This window comes from Cnephaeus nilssonii (genome assembly GCF_951640355.1).
Source record: "Cnephaeus nilssonii genome assembly, chromosome: 24".
Classification (NCBI taxonomy): Eukaryota; Metazoa; Chordata; class Mammalia; order Chiroptera; family Vespertilionidae; genus Cnephaeus; species Cnephaeus nilssonii.
Genome location: NC_137095.1, coordinates 8,367,315 through 8,383,147, shown reverse-complemented (window position 1 = coordinate 8,383,147; position 15,833 = coordinate 8,367,315).

Genomic DNA, 15,833 nt, shown 5'->3' with positions numbered 1-15,833 from the left:
TTTTCTGTGGCCTGCACAATGAGCTCATTGTCCTGGGTGTGATCTGAATAAGGGATCGGCAGGCCCGTTCCCAGCATTGTCCGAGGGGCTGGGAAAAACCCCGGCGCAGGCGGGAGGACCAGGCCAGACAGAGACAGATGCCTGAATTAGCAGCGAGGCTTTGAGCGCGGCCCCCGGACAAGGGCTCGCCTTGTTGGCGTGGGCTGGAGGCTGCGGAGCTGCCGGCTGCTCGCATGTCTCCCCCATGTTAATTAGTTTTGCATGCATGTCTGAGAAGGGGCCCCCCCAAGGCCTGTTTGCCTTTCCCGGGGAGGGGGACCCGTGTGGCCCCGTGCAGCGTGCCGGCTGGGACGACCTGGAGCCGGGCTCCCGGCCTGGGCGGCATCCCGCATTGCCGTCTCTCTGCCCTTCGGGGGGGCGGGGGGGGGGCCCTGGCTTCCCTCCCCGGGGCCCCCATCCCCCGTCCCCGCCACCTCTCAGAGTTGGTTAGCTCCGACTACAGGGAGCTCACTGGCTTCCACCCAGACCCCAGGCCGGTGCCTGTCCATCTGGCCGTCTGTCTCTCAACACGGGCCCCCCCCCACCACTACCCCCCCGGGACCGGGCAGCAGAAGCGGCCAGTCTGGACCCTCCTCGGTCCCCCAGCCAGATGGCCAGGCTGTTGATCGCATTATGCCCACCCCCCCCCCCCCCGCTCCCGGCCCCAGACCCCCGCGGCCCATGCAGGAGCCGGGATCCTATTTGGGACCTCAGGGAGGAGCCCCCTTGCAGAGGCCTGGCCCCCGGCAGGGACAGGGTCTAGGAGACAGGACTCGAAGTGCGTCCTTGTCGCTGCGTGACCTCAGGCCGCCCGTCTCCCCGGTGGAATGAGTGAGTCGAGCCCTAGCCGGTGTGGCTCAGTGGATAGAGCGTCGACCTGTGGACCAGAGGGTCCTGGGTTCGATTCCGGTCAAGGGCACGTACCTCGATTGCAGGCTCTTCCCCAGCCCCGGGCCCTGGTCGGGGCTCGTGCAGGAGGCAGCCCCTCGATGTGTTTCTCTCACATCGGTGTTTCTCCCTCTCTCTCCCTCTCTCCCTAAACATCAATGGGGAAACATCCCCGGACGAGGATTGACAAACAACAAAAAGAAATGAGTGAGTTGAGCTCCGGGAATCTCTGGGTTCCTTCGGGCTCAGAACGTCTGTGCTGGTGGGGACACCACAAAGCTGAGTAGGTTCAGGACCCACTGGGCAGGCGGGTTGGGAGGGTTTCATCACCATGGACACTGGGGGATGGGCCTCCGTTTTCGGGGAGCAGAGCCTCTCCTCCCAGGTCCTCCCAGAAGCCCCTGGAGCCCAACCCCTCTCCCCGCGCCCCTACAGTGGGAGACAGACTGGGCCAGCAGCAGGGAGCTGGCAGGGCAGCCAGGGGGGGGAGGCTGGAGGGAGGGCAGCTGCCGCCGTCCTGGGCCCTGTGCCTGGTCGCCCTGTGCAGGCCCTGGCATGGGGGCGGGCTCAGCGGGGGCCTCCGGGCAACGTTCTGGGTCCTGCCTTCAGCTTCCAGCTCTCACAGTGACCCCGGGAAGAGGGAGGGGTGCGGGGGCGTGGAGCGCAGCCCCTCTTGTTCAGCGCAGGGTCTCAGGACTCCGTGACCGGGACCCGGGGTCTGGCTCCCAGGCCCTTCTGGGGACGTCCCCCCTTTTCCGGGGATGTCCCCCCTGCAGCCCCCCTGGCCGGGCCCTGTCTTCACAGCTTCTGGGGAGCTCCCAGGCCACGCCGGGGGACACTCACCGTCCAAAACGCCCTGTGCCAAACCTCTAGTTCCTTCCCGTGGCGTCCATCCCGGCTCATTGCTTACAGATCTGCTGACTCCAGGGATCACCCTTGGGTGCTCAGTCCAGACTGGGCCTGGCCCTGGCCGGTTTGGCTCAGTGGATAGAGCATCAGCCTGTGGACTGAAGGGTCCCAAGTTCCATTCCGGTCAAGGGCACGTACCTCGGTTGCAGGCTCCTCCCTGGCCAGGGCCCTGGTCGGGGGGTGCATGCAGGAGGCAACCCATTGATGTGTTTCTCTCACATCGATGTTTCTCTCGGTCTCTCTCTCTCTTCCACGCTGTCTAAAAATCAATGGAAAGCCGGAACCGGTTTGGCTCAGTGGATAGAGCGTCGGCCTGCGGACTCGAGGGTCCCGGGTTCGATTCCGGTCAGGGGCATGTGCCTTGGTTGCGGGCACATCCCCAGTGGGGGGTGTGCGGGAGGCGGCTGATCGATGTTTCTCTCTCATTGATGTTTCTGGCTCTCTATCCCTCTCTCTTCCTCTCTGTAAAAAAATCAATAAAATATATTTATAAAAAAATAAAAATCAATGGAAAAATATCCTCGGGTGAGGATTAACAAAAAAATAAAAAAATAAAAATCCAGACCGGGCCTTCCCTCCAGGGTTCATCCACCTCCCTCACAGGACCCCTCCACCAGCCCCCACCCCAGTACACTCACGCCTTCCATCCTGGCTGCCCCCCCACTCCCCCTCTCCTCCTTCCACTCGGGTGTCTGGGGCCCAAGGCTTTTCCATGTTCCTCACTCCCGCCTTGGATCTGGGCGAGCCCAAAGTTCAGTGAGGAAAAGAGTAGAAGTTAGAGCTCAAGGCCGGGGGCGGAGAGCAGGGCCCACAGTAGGGGTGCGGGTGAGAGCGGGGTGGGGAGGGGGGGTGCCCAGGGCCTTGGGACAGCTGCCCACTGCTCGCCCAGCCCCTCCCCACGCCTCCCTCCGGGGTTTTAGCTGCCTCAGCTGTAGCCCTGAGCTCCTTAATCTGGTGATCAGCGTGGTGCTGGGGGGCGGGCAGACAGAGGCTTTAGGAGGTGACAGGGGATCTGGGGGCGTCGCACTCGGCTGACAGAGCGCGTGCAAAGCCGGGGAATCGCATTCCAAGCGCGCTCCCATCCCATCCCAGGCTGGACCGCTCCGCGCAGCATGGGTGGTGCCCGGTGAGGGCTGGGGCCTGGCCCGCACGCACGCAGCCCTCATCACATCATCGCGCCTCTTTGTTCCTCAGCGGAAAGTTCCCCAGACCTCAGCCTCCAGCCCTCTGCGCCTGGCGAAGGTGTTAGAATGTGCGGTGGCTGCTCACAACCTGGTTAGAAGTCAGCATCATTTGCAGGTATACCCCCCTCCCCCTTCCCCTCCTCCCCTCCCCCAGCCAGGAAAATGCTGGTGGGGTGGGGATTTGGGGTTTAGTTCTAGAACTGGGCAAGTGTGCTGGGAAGTGTGCATCCCCTGGCCCTAGCTGGTGTTGCTCAGTGGATAGAGCGTCAGCCTGCAGACTGAAGGGTCCTGAGTTCGATCTGGTCAAGGGCACATGCCCCAGGTTGTGGCTCAATCCCCAGTGGGGGGCATGCAGGAGGCAGTCGATCCATGGTTTTCTCTCATTGGTTTTTTTGTTTGTTTGTTTGTTTTTTTACAGAGAGGAAGGGAGGGGGATAGAGAACTAGAAACATCGATGAGAGAGAAACATTGATCACCTGCCTCCTGCACACCCCCTACTGGGGATGTGCCCGCAACCAAGGTACATGCCCTTGACCGGAATCGAACCCGGGACCCTTCAGTCCGCAGGCCGACGCTCTATCCACTGAGCCAAACCGGCCAGGGCCATTTCCTCTCATTGTTGATGTTTCTATCTCTCTCTCCCTCCCCCTTCCTCTCTGAAATCAATAAAAATGTAGAGAGAGAGAGAGCCAAAACCGGTTTGGCCCAGTGGATAGAGCGTCGGCCTGCGGACTGAAGGGCCCCGGGTTCGATTCCGGTCAAGGGCATGTACCTTGGTTGCGGGCACATCCCCAGTGGGGGGCGTGTGCAGGAGGAAGCTGATCGATGTTTCTAACTCTCTCTTCTCTCCCTCTCCCTTCCTCTCTGTAAAAAATCAATAAAAAATATATATTTTTTTTTTAAAAGAGAGAGAGAGCGAGAACTAGGTAGTTAGGAAACAGGCGCCGTGCTGAACACAAAACCCGGTGTTCGCGGCTTCTGGCCGGCCCGCTTGCTGGTGGCCCAGGCCCGGAGCGTGGCTGGAGGGAGGGACGGAGGGAGACGCTGCGGGCAGAGGCCCAGGTCCGAGCTCCGCGGCTGGCGTCACTCTGCAGCAGACCCCTGACTGTCTTGGCCTCTGTGTGTTTTTTTTAAATTTATATTATTTATTTTTGAAATATGTTTTTATTGAATCTTTGGAGAGAGAGGAAGGGAGAGGGATAGAGAGATGGAAACATCGATTAGAGAGAAACATGGATCAGCTGCCTCCTGCACGCTCCCTACGGGGGGGGGGGGGGGTTGAGCCCGCAACCGGGGCTTGTGCCCTGACCGGGAATCGCATCGGCAACCTCTTGGTTCGTGGGTTGGCACCTGAGCCACACGGGCCAGGCTGTCTGGCCTCTAACCCTCCTCTGTAGGTGGGAAGGAAACCCGTGTCCTGGGAATTACACGGGGAAACTATAGGTAGGGTCCCTCCTCCCTCTGCCTGAGGCCAGGGCAGGTAGGAAGGGCAGGTGCTACGGCGGTGACTTGGGGGGGGAGGGCCGCAGTGATGGGCGGGAGACTCACCCGTGGGCACCGCCACGCGGACTGACAGCTGGCCCAGCCCTCAGCCCGGGGAAGAGGGACAGCTGGGCTGAAACCCTCTCGTTTGTCTTTGCGTCTTCCTGCCCCACCGAGGCCATCGGCGAGCACGCAGCCCTCCCTCCGGGGCGGCTCCGGGCAGGGTTTGCGGGAGGCGGGACCCCCGTGCATTCTGAGCGGGTCGGTTGTGCCTGGCATGGGGCACCCAGGTGGCCAAGGACCCAGCAGCTGAGAGCAGTGAGCTGAGTCCGTCCCAGCTCCAGGCCCCGCCAGGGCTGTGGCCGCCGGCTCTGCTCCTGGGACCAGCCTCTGGGGTGGGGGGGGAGAGGGGGGCTTATACCTCCCTCACGTCCCCTGGGGGTGCCCCTCCTTCCCGTCCCCTCTTCTTAGAAGAATCAGAAGCTCGTGGGTGAGGATTAGGGGCCAGTCTGCCCTTTTTTTATTATTATTAATTATTTTTATTGATTTCAGAGCGGAAGGGAGAGGGAGAGAGAGAGAGAGAAACATCAAGGATGAGAGAGAATCATGGATCGGCTGCCTCCTGCACGCCCCCCACTGGGGATCGAGCCCGCAACCCGGGCATGTGTGCCCTTGGCCGGAATCGAACCTGGGACCCTTCAGTTCACAGGCCGACGCTCTAGCCACTGAGCTAAACTGGCCAGGGCGAGTTGGCCTTTGTGTTGTTGTTGTTCATCCTCCCCCGGGGATATTTTCCCATTGATTTTTAGAGAGAAGGGAAGGGAGAGGGAGAGACAGAGAGAAACATCGATGTGAGAGAGAGAGAGACATCGATTGGTTGCCTCCTGCACTCGCCCTGACCAGGGCCGGGGAACCTGCATCCACAGTAGGTGCCCTTGACCGGAATCGAACCCAGGACCCTTCAGTCCGCGGGCCGACGCTCTATCCACTGAGCCAACTGGCCAGGGCCTGTCTGCCTTCTGGCCCATCATCGCCAGAAGAGGCCCTGGTTCCTCCTGTCCGGCTGTGGAGGTGGGTGTGTGGTGTCGGGGGCCGTGGGGAGCCGGGTCTGTCAGCCGGGAAGGTTCGAGGCAGCAGCTGCACCCAGCCCCTGGCTCCCCAAAGCGTCCCGGGGACACGAGTGCGTTGCCAAAGCGGCTTCGTTCCCCTGGCCCCGCTCTTTGCCTCGTTGGGCGCAATCCCCGCCTTTCACGGCGCCAAGTGGCCTGGGAAAGGGACCAGGGTTTGAAGTCAGAGACGGAGATGCCACTCAAACCTGTTGCTAGGCAGGCCCTTCCTTCCCGGTCCTTGAATAAGAGCTGTGAGTGGGATGGTGTCTCAGGTCCCTCTAGCTCTGGCATTTTTAAAAATTATATGTTTATTGATGTCAGAGAGGAAGGGAGAGGGAGAGAGAGATAGAAACATCAGTGCTGAGAGAGAATCATGGATCGGCTGCCTCCTGCCCGCCCCCCACTGGGGATCGAGCCACAACCCGGGCATGTGCCCTGACCGGGAATCGAACCGTGACCTCCTGGTTCTTAGGTTGACGCTCAACCACTGAGCCACGCCGGCCCGGTGTCCCCAGTGTTTTATAATCTGGAAGTTCTTCCTGCCTTTTTCCCCCTCTGTCACCTGCCAGTCACCCCGGCCCCTGGCTCACTGGAAATCCAACCAGCTTTGTCCCCTCCCCCCCGAGACACACGGAGGCACCTTCCAGAGGCCACAGAAGTGAAAACGCAGCTCACCGCTGGCACGTGGCGTGAGGCTGGGCCGTGGCCTGCCCACAGAGCACGTCTCCCAGCCTCTGATCTGGAACCTTCTCTCGTGTTCCCGTTTGCCCTGGTGGCTCTGTCTCCTGGTGGCTCTGAGCTCCTGTTTCTTCCTTCCTTCCTTCCTTCCTTCCTTCCTTCCTTCCTTCCTTCCTTCCTTCCTTCCTTCCTTCCTTCCTTCCTCACCCGAGGATATTTTCCCATTGATTTTTAGAGAGACTGGAAGAGAGAGGGAAAGACAGAGAGAAACATCGATGTGAGAGAAACACGTCGATTGGTTGCCTCCTGCACATGCCCCGACCAGGGCCCGAGTCAGGGAGGAGCCTGCAACCGAGGTACATGCCCTTGACTAGAATCGAACCCGGGACCCTTCGGTTCACAGGCCGACGCTCTATCCACTGAGCCACACTGGCCAGGGCAATTTATTGTATTTTAACCACCTTATGAAGTGGTCTCCGTTTTATCTTATTTTTTTATTTGTATTTTTTTTGTTGTTGTTGTTCCCTTGAGGATCTGAGGATATTTTCCCCATTGATTTTTTAGAGAGGATATAAGAGAGAAGGAGAGAGACAGAGAGAAACATCGACGTGAGAGAGACACATCTACTGTGGCTGCCTCCTGCCCGCACCTCCACCACCAAGCCTGCGACCCAGGTAGGTGGGTGCCCTTGGCCGGAATCGAACCCGGGACCCTTCGGTCCACCGGCCGGCGCTCTATCCACTGAGCCACACCGGCTTAAGGGCCTGTTTGCCTGTTTCTGAAATGAGGCTAACCACACCCGTCTCTTGACGCTGCAGCGAGGCACGGATGTAACACGGGTCAGATAACCTGAAGTTGCCTGGCTGCTGACTCTGAACCCAGCGGCTGCAAGGCCACAGGCAGATCCCGCCTCTTGCCTCTGAGACAATGAGGTGACTCCTCCCTCCCATCCCCCACCTCCCTCCCCCCCTCACCTTCCTCCTTCCCCAGGGAGCAGCGGTACCTACTTTCGGCCTAAGAATACCTGAATGAGATTTATAGGACACCTCCCTCCCCAGAGCGCAGGATTCCTCGCGTCCTTTCTCTTTAGATCGTCCGTCCTGTGCTGTGTGAGGCGCCAGTCTCTTTTCTGCGGCTCCGAAAATGGAGAAAGTGTGGGGGGGGGGAGGGGGGGAACTGTGGGTCTTGCCAAGGGCACAGGACAGGAGTACAGAGCCCCGCCCCCCTTCCACACACACCCCCCCAAACACGCCAGGCCAGGTCGTCAGGAGGGGAGAGCCAGGCCAGAGTCGCTGTCCTGAATCTCTGGCGCTCAACTCCACTCCCATCCCGGCACCGGGGACCGAGGGAAACACGCCCAACCCATCCCACGGGGTAGTGTGGGGGGGGGTTGCTTTTGGCCACCATTTGTCCCCTTGTCACAGCATGTGCCCTGGCCAGGCCTCTCTGGAAGGACGATGCTCTTTGCTCTTCTCCGTCCGTCCCCATGTCCTCCCTGGGGTGGGGACGGCGCCCTCTCCCCAGCGGTCCTCCCCTCCCTCCTCCTGCTCCCTGCGGCAGGGCCTGGACCAGGGAGCCAGGCTGCCGGTTGCCAGGGGAGCCGGGAGGCAGGTCTGAGCTATGCAGGGAACAGGCCCGGCCTGTCAAAGCGTCTGAGATGGACCGCGCCGTCCCCGAGCAGCTGGGCTCAGACGTGTCTCGGCTCTTGTTCGGGGGCCTGAGAACGGCGAAGCCCGGTGAGGTTCAAGGGCAAACTCACTATTCATCAGTCAGGGGTTCTTGACGTCCCCTCTCCCCCCAGGGATGGGTCCCCCCCCCCCCTTCCTCTCTCTCTCTCTCGCTTCCTTGTGGCACATTCCTGGGTTCCTTTTGGTGAGGACTCATACCCTTCTCCTCCTCCTGCCCAGCCCCCTCTCCGTAGGCCCTGATCCCCCCCCCCCTCCCCGAGAAGGCCAGGCGGGGAGAGACAATGGCCACAGGAAACCATTCAGGCGGGACCCCGGCCACGCTGGCCTGCCCTCCACTCCCAGCGCCCCCGTGGGCCCACTCCCCTCTGACTCAGGGCACCCAGGGGCCACCAGCTTTCTGTTTGTTTTTTTTAAAAAACATATATTTTTAGCCGAAACTGGTGTGGCTCAGTGGATAGAGCGTCGGCCTGCGGACTGAAGGGTCCCAGGTTCGATTCCGGTCAAGGGCATGTACCTTGGTTGCGGGCACATCTCCAGTGGGGGGCGTGCAGGAGGCAGCTGATCGATGTTTCTAACTCTCTATCCCTCTCCCTTCCTCTCTGTAAAAAATCAATAAAATATATTTAAAAAAAACCCAAACATATATTTGTATTGATTTCAGAGAGGGAGAGAGAGATAGAAACATCAACGATGAGGAGAGAATCATGCATCGCCTGCCTCCTGCACGCCCCCTACTGGGGATCGAGCCCTCCACCTGGGCATGTGCCCTGACCGGGAACAGAACTGTGACCTCCTGGTTCCTAGGTTGACCCTCAAGCACTGAGCGGCGCCGGCCCGGCCAGCAGGTGTATTTTAAGGCACTCAGACACTGTTTGGTTGGAGAGTGTGAATTGTGGAATGTTTCCTGGAACGTGGCAACATCAAACTGTGAAACGCACACACACGTGGTCACAAATGGCACTGCTAGGCATTTCCTTCGTGGTTATATATGGACACATCCCCAGAGGCGTGTGCACAAGGATGCGCCTGAGAGCTTTTCTTCTTAAGAATGTGAAGTGTTGCCCTAGCCGGTGTGGCTCAGTGGGTAGAGTGTCGGCCTGTGGACTGAAGGATCCCAGGTTCGATTCCGGTCGAGGGCATGTACCTGGGTTGCAGGTTCCCCGACCCCGGTCAGGGCACGTGCAGGAGGCAACCCATCGATGTGTCTCTCTCACATCGGTGTTTCTCTCTGCCTCTCCCTCTCTCTTGCACTCCCTCTAAAAATCAATGGAAAAATATCCTCGGGTGAGGATTAAAAAAAAAAAAGGCAAAGGTCGAAACAATACTATGAAGCTGAGTAAAAGGAGGGAGAAATAAGAACACAAGTTTGCACTGGCTTGTTGATGTATGAAGACACTCTAGAGGGATACATGAGAGATGCGGGGCACGGACAGGAAGGAGACCTCCCTGCAGATGTGACCTTTGACCTGGGTGACAGTGTTAGCTATTCAGACAAGTAAAATACCAGCGATCATCAGCGCCTTCAGCGATGAGGTCCATGCTTACATAGAGGCTCGCACCGTGTCCTGCCCCGTCCGCTGGTCCTGGTTGGTTCAAGGGCACACGCCCACCCCAGTGGGCACACACTCTCGCACCCGGTGCCCACGAGACGGCACCCCTGTGGCCTGTCTGTGGGAGCCGGAATCGAACCCGGGACCCTTCAGTCTGTGGTCTGACGCTCTATCCACTGAGCCAAATGGGCCAGGGTGGTAACTTCTGTTAACCACCTTGGGGTAGGAGCTCTGAGGATGCTGGGGATGTTGCAGGAAAAACACCCAGAAACCCCACCACAGCCCATTTGCTGCCTGCCAACCACACTTCAGCACCCTGGCTGCAATGGTGCATTTTAAAGAGCCTACTCAGTGCCAGGCTTAGTATCTCTGGGTCCAGCTTAGGCGGGGCTCAGTGTTCCAGTTTCACGGATGTTCAGCCTGTTTGCTTGTCCGAGCTCCTGGGAGAGGCCTGGGAGGGGTTCCCTGTGTCTCTGTGAGCAGATGAGTAGGCGTTGAACTCTGCCTTCAGGAACTACCCCTCCCCCCCCCCCCCCCCGTTTTATGGAGGGCCCCTTGGAAGCCTGGCCACGCCCCACTCCGGTTGCATGCTGGTCTGTGGGCTGGTGGGCGCTGGGGGGCTGGTAGGCAGGGCAGTGGGGGCTGTGAAGGGCCCTGTTTGCAGAAGCAGCGTGTGTCCTCTGGGAGAATCATCCTGCCCATGAGACTAATGTCTCCCCGGCCTGCCTCACCCCCAAATAGTAAAGGAACAGAGAGGCCAGCCCACGGCCCAGCTCAGGGCTCTCCATTGGGCTCCGATGGCCTGGGCGGAGTGGGGGCAGAGGCGCGCTGTCCACCTGGATCCAGGAGCCGCCCTGGAGGGGCCTAGGAAATCCATGGGGGGCTCCTGGGGCCTGGGTAGGAGCTATTGTCACCCCAAATTGGCTGTGGGGCCTATGGAGAGGGGAGGGACGAAGCAGGAAGAACAACCATAGGCCAGGCCACCAAGCCGATGCTTTATAACCACATGCACTGTGGGTCCCATTGGTACACCCATTTTACAGATGGGGAAACTGAGGCCCAAGAAAATTCCATTAGAGGTCCCTAGTCACACAGCTTATATGTGCCAGAACTGAGATTCAAAACCAAATATCTTTTTTTTTTTTAAATATATTTTATTGATTTTTTTAAAAATATATTTTATTGATTTTTCACAGAGAGGAAGAGAGAGGGATAGAGAGCCAGAAACATCGATGATAGAGAAACATCGATCAGCTGCCTCCTGCACACCCCCCACTGGGGATGTGCCCGCAACCAAGGTACATGCCCTTGACCAGAATCGAACCTGGGATCCTTGAGTCCGCAGGCCGACGCTCTATCCACTGAGCCAAACCGGTTTCGGCAAAACCAAATCTCTTTAAGGTCCGTCCTCCTACCCCCAAGGAGATCCTGTTTGGCGTGGCCACTTAGAGCAAGTCTCCAAGCTGCAACCCCTCCTCATCAACGCCATACACAGGGGCATTAACCCCTCCTTTACAAGGTCACCCCTAACAGTCCCTCGCCCGGGTCCTCCCTCGCTGCACCCAATGCCATCTACGTGCCGCACCGCGCCAGCTGGACTGGGCGGAGGAGTGGGGCCTGGTTACTATTGCCTCTCCTCCGGGGTGTGCAGATGGGCCTCCCAGGGGCGCTGGCCTGGAGACAAGCCTGAGTGAGGGCTGCCGAGCGGGGGCTGGGTCCCAGGAAAGGCCTGAGTCTCCTCCACCTGGTGGGAGGGGGGCTGCTGGTTGTCTTTATTCCTGCAGATTTTGCTGCCTTTTTTTGTTGTTGTTGTTGATTTCAGAGAGGAAGGGAGAGGGAAAAAGAGCGAGAAACATCAATGATGAGAGAGAATCATGGATCAACTGCCTCCTGCATGCTGCACACGAGATGGAGCCTGCAACCTTAGGCATGTGCCCTGACCGGGAATGGAACTGTGACCTCCTGGCTCATAGGTCACCGGCTGGGCTCTGCTGCTTCTTTGGGGCCCTGGCTTGAAGGGATCTGGCAAGAAGATGAGGATACTCCCGGGCCTTCCCAGAGGCTGGCCTGATTGACGGGGGCACAGGGAAGGTTGACGCTGCAGAAGCAGATGCTGGAGAGCAGAGACCCCACCCAGCACCTGGAATCATCGGGACTCTCCCAAGGCCAGTGGGTCCCCCCCCCCCCCCCCCCCCCATTCTCCCTCCCAATGGTCCTGAGGGAGGGATAGGCCAAGTCCCGGGAGACAGACCCCTTCCAGTCCTGTGACCCTCCCCTGCCTCTCTCTCCCCAGCCCACAATGAATAAAGTTTCTTTGCAAAACCACCCGCGTCTCTCATCCGTTTTTCTGGAGAAGACCTGGGTGAAGGAAGTGGGGCTCAGCCACCAGCAAAGACAATTCGTGGTGCCTTGATGGGGTGGGGGGCCCTGGCGTGGGTGGGGAGGTAGGAAAAGACACCCCCCCAAGGCCTTGGGGAGCCTGTCTCCCTGACCGGGGCTGGGGTCCTTTGGGTAAGAGGGTGAAGGTCGCTGGCTGGCCTTGGGGGTGGTAGCCACAGGGGTCCTACCCTCGGGAGAGGGGGCTCTGGAGGTTTTGGGCTGTGTGAGGCAGCCCCCAAACTCCTCCTCAAGCTCCCACCAAATGTCTTCTCATTTAATCCTCACAATGACCTCATAAACCCTAGTCCCATTTTACAGACTAGGAAGTGGAGGCTCCAAGAGGCTTAAGATATGCAAAGCCGACACCGCTGGGAAGCACTGGGGTTGGGCTCCAGCTCTCACCTCTGACCAGGATGGAATGCACGAGCAAGTTTTAAAAATATATATTTCTTTTTATGGATGTCAGAGAGGAAGGGAGGGGGGAGAGAGATAGAAACATCCATGATGAGAAAGAATCATGGATCGGCTGCCTCCTGCACGCCCCACACTGGAGGTGGAGCCAGCAACCCGGGGGCATGTGCCCTTGACCAGGAATCGAACCCTGACTTCCTGGTTCATAGGTCGGTGCTCAACCACTGAGCCACGCAGGCCGGGCCTGGCAAGTTTTTCACGCACGTGCAGAATCACAGCATGGGTTCTCACAGGGCCCTGGGCCCCAGATTAATAATCTCCGCTTTCTGGTGACAGGCGCTGTTCTAAGTGCTTGTGCGTGTCCTAAATAATGGTTTAACCCTCAGGCATCCGTATGCATTAACGAGGCGCTATCCTATTGAATCCACGGAGAGGGTAGCCCCATGGGTATGGATGTGGGTGCTGCCCGATGCCACACAGGCACCTAACCCCTGCCCCCTCTGCCTCCCCACCTGCCTCTCCCCGTCCCAGGACCCCAACTAGACGTCCCTCACCCCAGCCCCATGGCATCCAGGCAGCATTGGCCCGGGGCGGCGCGGCGGGGTTTGCACCCCCGGCCGGCAGGCGGCGCTGTCCGTGCGCCCGGCTCCCCTCGCGGGCCGCGCTCCTCCCCGCAGCGGGCTCGGGCCCCAGGTTCCCGGGCGCGGGAGTGAGAGGACGGGGGCGCGCGCGGCACAAAGAGCTTTTTATTTAAATTTGTTTAGAGTTCCGCGCATTTGCATGAAAAATGTGTGAGAAGAGCCAGCTCCGGTGACCTCATCCGCACCTGCCATTAACGTTCAATTAGCGGCTGAATGGCGGCCGCCCGACGCGACGTGCCGAGAATCCCGCCGGCCGCCGCGCAGCCCCGGGCGCAGGCTGGGCTGGGAGTGGGGGCTGGGGGCGCAGACCCCGCGGCCTCGTCCGCTCCCCGACTCTCCGGGGGGCCGCGGAGACCCCAGAACTCCGGTCTGGGGCGCCCCGGAGGTCCTTTTTTTGCGCACGGGGCGCCCCCTCCCTGGCACCGGCGCCGGCGGCCCTTGCGCCCCGTCCAAACTCAGAGGGGCGCCCGCGCCACCTTCGGGACGAAGTGTCAAGTACAAGTTCAAGTTCAGGGCCTGGCAGGGGTGTCGGGGGGGCGCCGAGCCTTCACCGGCCGCCTTTGTTCTTCAAGATAAACGCTCCCCAGGCCTCCACGGGCGGGGCCCCGCAGGCGCCCCCGCCCCCGCCCCAGCGCGCCCCGCAGGAGCCGCCTCCTCCCGCCGGCGCGGCGCCCGTCCCAGGTCCCAGCGCCCCCGCTCTCTCGCTCGGGGCCACCGAAGGGTCTGGGGGCTTGGGTGGAGGTCGGCGCGGCCCGAGCCCGTGGGGGCCTCCCTGGCCCCGCAATCCCAGCTGCAAACCGAGCTCGGTCGGTCGGACGGACGCCGGCGCGGAGGTAAGGAGCCTTGGCTGGGCCGCCCGCACCCCTCGTGCCCCGCCCCTCGCCCCCCGCGCGCGCCGCGAGCGAGCAGGGCCCCTGGAGGGAGGTTGAGCGGCCCCGTCGGGCCTGGGGAGGGGCGCACGGGGCGAGGGCGCCGGGTGCCCGCCTTCCCCGCGGGCGTCTGGCTCCCCCAGCTCTCCTCGGTGAGCCTCTGGGTCTCCATGTCTCCGTCGCAAATTTTGGCCAGAGGGGCCCCCAAGTAAGAATCTAGCCCCCCACCCCCCACCCCCTCGGACCCCGAGAGCTGGAGGTGTGTGGGCATCCCTCCCTGCCACCATCCCCAGCGCCTCCATTAAGGTCCTGGGACGCATGGTGGTAGCTGAGGTGGGGGTGTCCGTGATTTAATGGCCGGGCAGGGGCCTTTTGGGGGAGGGGGGATCCTTGTTTCTGCCCATAGGACCTCTTGTTGTTCCTGCGGGCCTGGACAGGTGTTAGCTTGCTGCTCCCCCAACCAGCACACGGCCAGGCTGAAAGGGGCACAGACCTTCCGAGGGGCCCCAACCTTGTCCCCTATTCCCGCCTTTCATTCTGAGGTCACTCGTGTGCTCCTGCTTTCGACACGGTTCTAACATCCGTGATGCCTGCTTTCTAAATCCACAGCACATGTGAGAAGTAGCAAATGTAAAAGGAGGACACGGCCTTTTCCCTGAAGCCAGACCGCTCCCCTTCGACGTCTCTTCCCCTCTTTTGCGTCGTCCCCCAATTTCTCATGACTGGGGTTTTTACTCATGATGCAGTTCCTCCTCATCTCCACTTGGCCAAACGTTAGCAAGACTTTCCTCCTCCAGGAAGTCTGCCCAGATTTCCCCCACCTCTCTTCCTCTCTTAACACTTTCAGCTGCACTGCCAAGTGCTCCGTAGACAAGAAATGAAATAGTCTCTGGATGAAGACATTAAAAACAAACAAACAAACACGCACATACATTTTAAAAACATTGAGGCTTAAGGGTTTATTTTATTTTATTTAACATTGGTTGCAACATCTCCCAGGGCCTCTTCCCTCTGTTCCAAGGACTCATTCCCAAGCAAGAACCAACAGGAAAAGGCTGGTTCCATGTACTATGATTTAAAAAGACAGGAGGAAAAGTTTGCAAGTTGCTTTAAAATTTTTAAAAAAGAAGAAATGCCAGAACGGAGTCCCTCAGCCTCTCTAGGGCCCCCTCTGGATCTGAGTGGGTCTTCTGGGGGCCTGGAGGGTTGAGCATCCAGGCGCAGCATCAAACCTAGCACCCCACCCCCCACCCCCCTGCAAGGCCTCAGCGAGGCCGCCAGGAAGCAGACTAAAAAGGGAGCGGGTGACCTACCTAGCGCAGGTCTTTCCGCTGGAGGTGATTCATCACTGACACTAGGATGTCAGAAGAGCCAGGGAAGATGTTTACATCTTTTTAAACAGGGAAACTGAAGTGATTTTTTTTCCCTGCAAAGCCATCTGCAAAGGATGCTCTACTCTAGACCCTTTCCCTCCCTGGTGGGAAGATTCTCCCTGGGTTATTGTGATACCTTGGACAACTCATTATTTTTCACTCCAATAGCCGAAGTTCCCAACTCGTGGATGGGTAGAAGGAGGAAATTTAACGCAGCAAAGGGCGGTGTGAATACTACTCTGTAATAGACGGAGAGAAAAAAAAAAGACTATATAGTAACTCATTTAGTCCTCCTAAAAGGAGATAGATCTTGTTATTAGCCCTCTTGTACAGAAGTGGAAATGTGTACAGAGGGGTTAAGTGAAATACCTTCCGTGTCAGCTAGAAAGGGGACCAGGCGGGCTTTGAACTTGGGCAGGCCTGTTTAGCCTCCACGTGCTTGACTGTACACATTGTAGCTTTGTTCTTTTTTTATATATATAATTTTTTTATTATTGATTTTTACACTGAGGAAGGGAGAGGGATAGAGAGCTAGAAACATCGATGAGAGAGAAACATCGATCAGCGGCCTCCTGCACACCCCCTACTGGGGATGTGCCCACAACCAAGGTACATGCCCTTGACCGGAATCGA